General features: G+C 47.1%; 1 long non-coding RNA gene across 1 annotated transcript in view; it reads left to right on the forward strand.

The window, feature by feature from the left end:
• The first annotated feature begins 1,805 nt into the window (after positions 1-1,805).
• The window catches only part of LOC310849496, a 5,204-nt gene continuing 882 nt past the window's right edge, over positions 1,806-6,127 (forward strand). Inside the window, exons 1-2 of the long non-coding RNA XR_014566930.1 lie at positions 1,806-1,830; positions 4,494-4,611. This is a non-coding gene — a long non-coding RNA (uncharacterized lncRNA). The remainder of the gene's footprint in view (positions 1,831-4,493; positions 4,612-6,127) is intronic.

Raw genomic sequence — 6,127 nt, forward strand, 5'->3', positions numbered from 1 at the left:
ATGGGTCACAACACTTTCCCTTGTTTAACAGAGCACAAGGAGCAAGACAAACAGAGGGGTAGCCAAATGGGAAAGGTGATAACCTATTAAAAATCAGGCAGTTAATCTCTTATTTTAACTGCTAAATAACTGGAATTCCTTGAAGGCCTGAGATCCATGTGTTGTTTTACAGACAATAGTAAAGCCACCTCGGAGCCATTTATTTCAATAGTCTGGGACCACTGATGCTTGCTGTTTCTGTCTTTTATTTACTGTAGGATTGACAGCCCATATTACCATAAAGACTGCATGAGGAGATGCAGAAATGGCCCAGCACAGAAAGCAAGCTCCCACAGTAGCATTATCATTTTAATCAATGCCAATACACTAATAAAAAATTGTGCGTAACTTTTATGCTGGTAGGGATCATACCTAGTTTCCCACTTTGAAATTCAAATGCAGGCCACGCAGTGAAATGCTGTGCGTGTTGGATTTACTTCCAGGTAAACACGCATTGGGTTGTTTCGTTAATCTTTGAATAAATTACCGCAGTGTGCTCAAGGAAATGTTTTCCCGGGACTATTGTTCCAAAGCTGCCTTGAAAACATTTGAAAGCCTGGGACCGAACTGGTGTGGTGCATATTTCAGGGCCCCATGCCCACCTTGATCTAGGCAACATGGCAAAATTACTGGAGCCACAACAGAATAACTTCTGCACCATGGTCAAAAGAGGCTTTGCGTTTCAGTAGCCTGCAGTTCTTTGCTCTGTTACTGTGTGTCTCAGTCCTTGACCTCCACTTCTAAGTGAAGAGAATGTACCCACAAGGAACTCCCTTATCGAAACTTGTAAAAATGGGGGTGGTTAATATGTCCTGTATGTGAGAAATCCACACGTATGCCAGAACCGTTGAGGCAGATTATATTTATGTTTCTCATGAGTAGCCGGCATGTGGCTATAAACCCACTGTATGTGGTTTATGGAAATGATTTATGAGGACGTACTTCTGATACAAAACTGCTCAACATGCCCAACATTGTTTCCATGAGATACAATTCAGTAACACTGACTACGAATGCAGTTGTGGAAATGGTTGCCAGATTCTGTCAGGACTCTGCTGGCAGCGTAGTTCGTCTCCCTTGACTGCAAAGTAACTGGAAACAGGACATGAGTGCCACAAATGTAAGCTGCTGCACAGCTTAGTTTAAGGCTGGATCTCCATAACGCAGGCAGCAGGTGGCAGAAAGCTGAGATGGTAGAATAGGCAGTACCACTACAGATTGTGGTACTTTGAATGTTCCCTGAGGTGAAAGGCTCCCTGCAAGCAGACAACCAGCCCAGCAGGGAGACATCTAGAATCTTTCTTCCTGATACCTTAATTTTCTGTTTTCATGAAGCATTTCCATGGAGAATTATGTTTCCTACTTGCAGTCTAAAGTGGGACAGTGGTACCTCGGGTTATGAACAGTCCTGCTTATGAACACTTTGGGTTATGAACTCCACAAAAAGAAGGTGTCACGAGTTGCGCACTTTGCCCTGGGACACGAACGCAATCTGCTTCCGGGGCCGCAAAAAGCCTATTTAGGTAATGCGTGATTCAGGTTAAGAATGGACTTCCGGAACAAATTAAGTTCGTAACCTGAGGTACCACTGTGCAGCCCATTCTACCACCATGTTTTTGCTACATAAAAGGAGATCCACACAAACCCTCTCATCCCCTGAAAGCATTTGTGATGTCACAGGCAACTGTGGCCCCATCTGGCCTATACATTGAACACCCTGTTATACCACTTACACAGTGGTAGCTTCTCCGCAAGAATCCTGGACCCTGTAGTTGAAGAGTGTCAAGAGTTGTTAGAAGACCCCGGTTTCTGTCACATACCTACGGTCAACTACCCAGGGAACTTTGAGAATTGTTGCTCTGCAACAACTCTCTGCAGGAACACGGCTGGCGCTGTGGGTTAAACCACAGAGCCTAGGACTTGCCAATCAGAAGATTGGTGGTTCGAATCCCCGCGATGGGGTGAGCTCCCGTTGCTCGGTCCCTGCTCCTGCCAACCTAGCAGTTCGAAAGCACGTCAAAGTGCAAGTAGATAAATAGGTACTGCTCTGGCGGGAAGGCAAACGGCGTTTCCGTGCACTGCTCTGGTTCGCCAGAAGCGGCTTAGTCATGCTGGCCACATGACCCGGAAGCTGTACGCCGGCTCCCTCAGCCAATAAAGCGAGATGAGTGCCGCAACCCCAGAGTCGGCCATGACTGGACCTTATGCTCAGGCATCCCTTTACCTTTTTAATAACACTCTGCAGTGGCAGAGGAAGAGGGGGTGCAGTGGGGGTGGACGGACCCAAGTGTTATCCCTTCAGAGGGGGTGACATTCAGCACACCGCACGCCCGTGACGCCCAAGTCTACCCCAAGCCGTCAGGGGAGGGGGGGAGTTGTACTGCTTTGCCAGTTGCATCCCATCCTTCCCCCTTCATTTTAACAGCTATGGGAGGCTTGGTAGTCGCGGGCAGATGGCACACCAAATGTCCGCCATCGGCGGCTTGCTCTACCCACACGAGTGGCTCGCTCTGTCCCCAGCTGCAGCGCGCACGAGACGCTCTATGCACTGGAGTGGCTATCCCACCCCTGGGAGGGCACCCTCCGCCCCCTGTTCCCCTCGGGAGCACGTCCGCCTTGGGCAGCGCAGGCATATGCTCCGCCAATGGCTATCTGCACCCTTAAGAAGTTGCACTTCCCATGAGTCTTTGGGGGAAGCCATGGGTGTTTAAAGTGGCATGATAACTCTTTAAATGTGTGGTGCAGATGGGGCCTCAGTGGTGCAGGGGTAAGTGATCATTGAATCATAGAAGTGTTGTAGAGCTGGGAGAGACTCAGTGGTTCATTTTATCCACACGCACCCCTACAATGCAGGAATATGCATCTGGTCAAACCCATGACCTTGGCATTTTCAGCACTAACTGAGCCGCCTTCATGAATTTCAGTGGCAGCCTTGTGTTCTTTGTGAAATGTAGTTGTGCTCTCCTTGCCCATTGCTGGCAAAGCTGCAATTGTTTGGATTGCTCTTTCAAAGTGTCTCCAGCACACAGCCCTCCTTTTATTTGTGTTTTATGAGAAGTGTGTTGGTTTCAAAAGAGCACAGTTCTCAGAGACATCAAAATTGAATTTTCGGCAATTTCTTCAGGCAACCTAGAATGATAGGACATAAGAAGGAGGCCCTAGTGAGAATACTGCTGAGTGTCAGGAAAGATCCACAAAGCATGAACACAAGATTTATATTGTCAAAGCTCTGCAGAAAAGGAAAAAATCGGCAAAGTATCAGCATTATAGAGTGGCGGGATATTTTCTTTTTTGTTGCTGTTAATTGTCAATGGTATGTGTCACTGCAATGATGTTATGAAATGAATGTGAAATTATTCCTCAGTGTGTTTAACCGCAGGCTCCTCTTTTAAAACAACAACAAAAAATGCATTTCCCCTTTTGTTTTCTCTTTGTATAAAGGATGTGAGCTGGCTGAGTGGGATCAATGAAGCAAGTTGTAAATGAGGAAATGTATGAAAGGGAAATTGTAATTAGTGTACACACACACAAAAGACAATGCATCCACGGCAGAGCACAATTGCTGCTGTGCTATACTGTTTTCGGGTAGTGATGTGGAATCAAGGTTATGAGTCAATATCATTGCTAAGCCAAACCAGGAGCTCACTGGTGTTTTGTGTTGTCCTGTGGAGTTCTTGCTGTATTGGTTGTTGTGGGCTGGGTAGGGTGGCCCGGCAAATAAACACCCTCTAAGCTCCATAGAGAGACGCGGGTGGCACTGTGGTCTAAACCCCAGAGCCTAGGGCTTGCTGATCAGAAGGTCAGCGGTTCAAATCCCCACGACGGGGTCAGCTCCCATTGCTCGGTCCCAGCTCCTGCCAACCTAGCAGTTCAAAAGCACATCAAGTGCAAGTAGATAAATAGGTACTGCCCTGGCGGGAAGGTAAACGGTGTTTCCGTGCACTGCTCTGGTTTGCCAGAAGTGGCTTTGTCATGCTGGCCACATGACCTGGAAGCTATCTGCGGACAAACGCCGGCTCCCTCAGCCTATAAAGCGAGATGAGCATGCAACCCCAGAGTCGTCTGTGACTGGACCTAATGATCAGGGGTACCTTTGCCTTTGCCTTAAGCTCCATAGAAGGGTTCATGCATACATGTCTCCTGTGTGAATATGCCATCACAGGTTGAACCTCCACGTCATTCATAGAGGGGCTAGAAGAACAGGCTGGGTACCCAGGAGGAAATCTCTCTTCTGCTGTTAGCTCACTAGGTGACTTTAGGAGAGCTATAGTTTTCTGTTTCCCTCTCTGTGACATGGGGATAACAATCTTGATATGTTTACAAGGATTATAGAGATAATGTCCACAGTGTATTCTGAAACACTGCAAATCACTACTTATGCACTAAGGGTGGCTGCTGTGGCAGCGGCTGCTATTATGAATATATTACCTCAGATGTGATGGTTTTAATTAAAGGGAGTCAGTTCACACATGCAGGTGTAAGTCATCCAACAATGAGACGTTGATGGAATGATGCCAACTCAGATGTGGACCTGCCCTATATTGAACAACAGAGCCTTATATATCTTCACATGTAAGAGATAATTAGCACATAACAATTTTGTCTTGTTTTGAACAAAGTAAAGCAAATCTAATTTGCTAGTCAAATAGATTGTGTGATTACTACATTAAACTGGACTTAGTATTGCTTTTAATTTGTAGTATGGGCATCTAACAGAAATTGAGTATTGAGCATCTAACAGAAAGGTGGCAGAAGGAGTAAGGTAAAAGGTAAAGGTACCCCTGCCCGTACGGGCCAGTCTTGACAGACTCTGGGGTTGTGCGCCCATCTCACTTAAGAGGCCAGGGGCCAGCGCTGTCCGGAGACACTTCCGGGTCACGTGGCCAGCGTGACATCGCTGCTCTGGCAAGCCAGAGCCGCACACGGAAACGCCGTTTACCTTCCCGCTGGTAAGCGGTCCCTATTTATCTACTTGCACCCGGAGGTGCTTTCGAACTGCTAGGTTGGCAGGCGCTGGGACCGAGCAGCGGGAGCGCACCCCGCCGCAGGGATTCGAACCGCCGACCTTTCGATCGGCAAGTCCTAGGCGCTGAGGCTTTAACCCACAGCGCCACATGACTCCAAATAGGAGATCATCTTTCCCTCATGCAACACTTTCAAAAGGTATGCAAGTACTGAGTGAAACAATCACATGACAGATGATCTGCATCTTTGGGGATAATGAACCTAAGTTAGTCATTGCTATTAATTTCTATTTCTATTAATTCTCATGAGCAGATCTAGCTCCACAATAATCCTCACATCATATCCAGCTACATTATCTCAATCCTTCAGAGGATGTTTCCAAGGCCACCATCAGAAGTTGGCATTATTGGGTAACTATTAGTGTCGGGACACCAACCTGGGCTACATCAGGATAGCATGGAGAGAGGTTTAGGTATTTGCTTCTCAGCTAGCCTGATCTTGCCACCAAGATCATCATTTGAACATTGGGATCCTTAAGGCTTTAACCTGCCTATCTCCCAGTGATCCCAGTGCATATGTTGGATGTGTGTCCACATATATGTCTGTGCGTAGGGATGTGTGAGTACAGTGGTACCTCAGGTTAAGTACTTAATTCGTTCCGGCGGTCCATTCCTAACCTGAAACTGTTCTTAACCTGAAGCACCACTTTCGCTAATGGTGCCTCCTGCTGCCACCACACCATCAGAGCACGATTTCTGTTCCCATCCTGAAGCAAAGTACTTAACCTGAGGTACTATTTCTAGGTTAGCAGAGTCTGTAACCTGAAGCGTATGTAACCCGAGGTACCACTGTATGTGCATTGAGTGTGTGTGGTGTCTGTTTATGGCTCCACACACCACCAGAGAAGCAGCCACATCTGTTGCTAACCATGCCAATTAGCACAGGACCTCTAGGCACCCATCCACCAGTGGTTTTCAGCCTGCTTTATTTTCCTCTGCTCTCTGGTGTACAAATGGGCTCTCCTCAGCTGAAGAGTGTGCATAGGAACAATTATGTCAACAGCCCAACACACCTCCATTGTATCATTCCATCTGTTTCTTATATTCAAGTCGTGGGATATTTC

This window comes from Podarcis gaigeae, assembly GCF_964106915.1.
Source record: "Podarcis gaigeae genome assembly, chromosome: 7".
Taxonomy (NCBI): Eukaryota; Metazoa; Chordata; class Lepidosauria; order Squamata; family Lacertidae; genus Podarcis; species Podarcis gaigeae.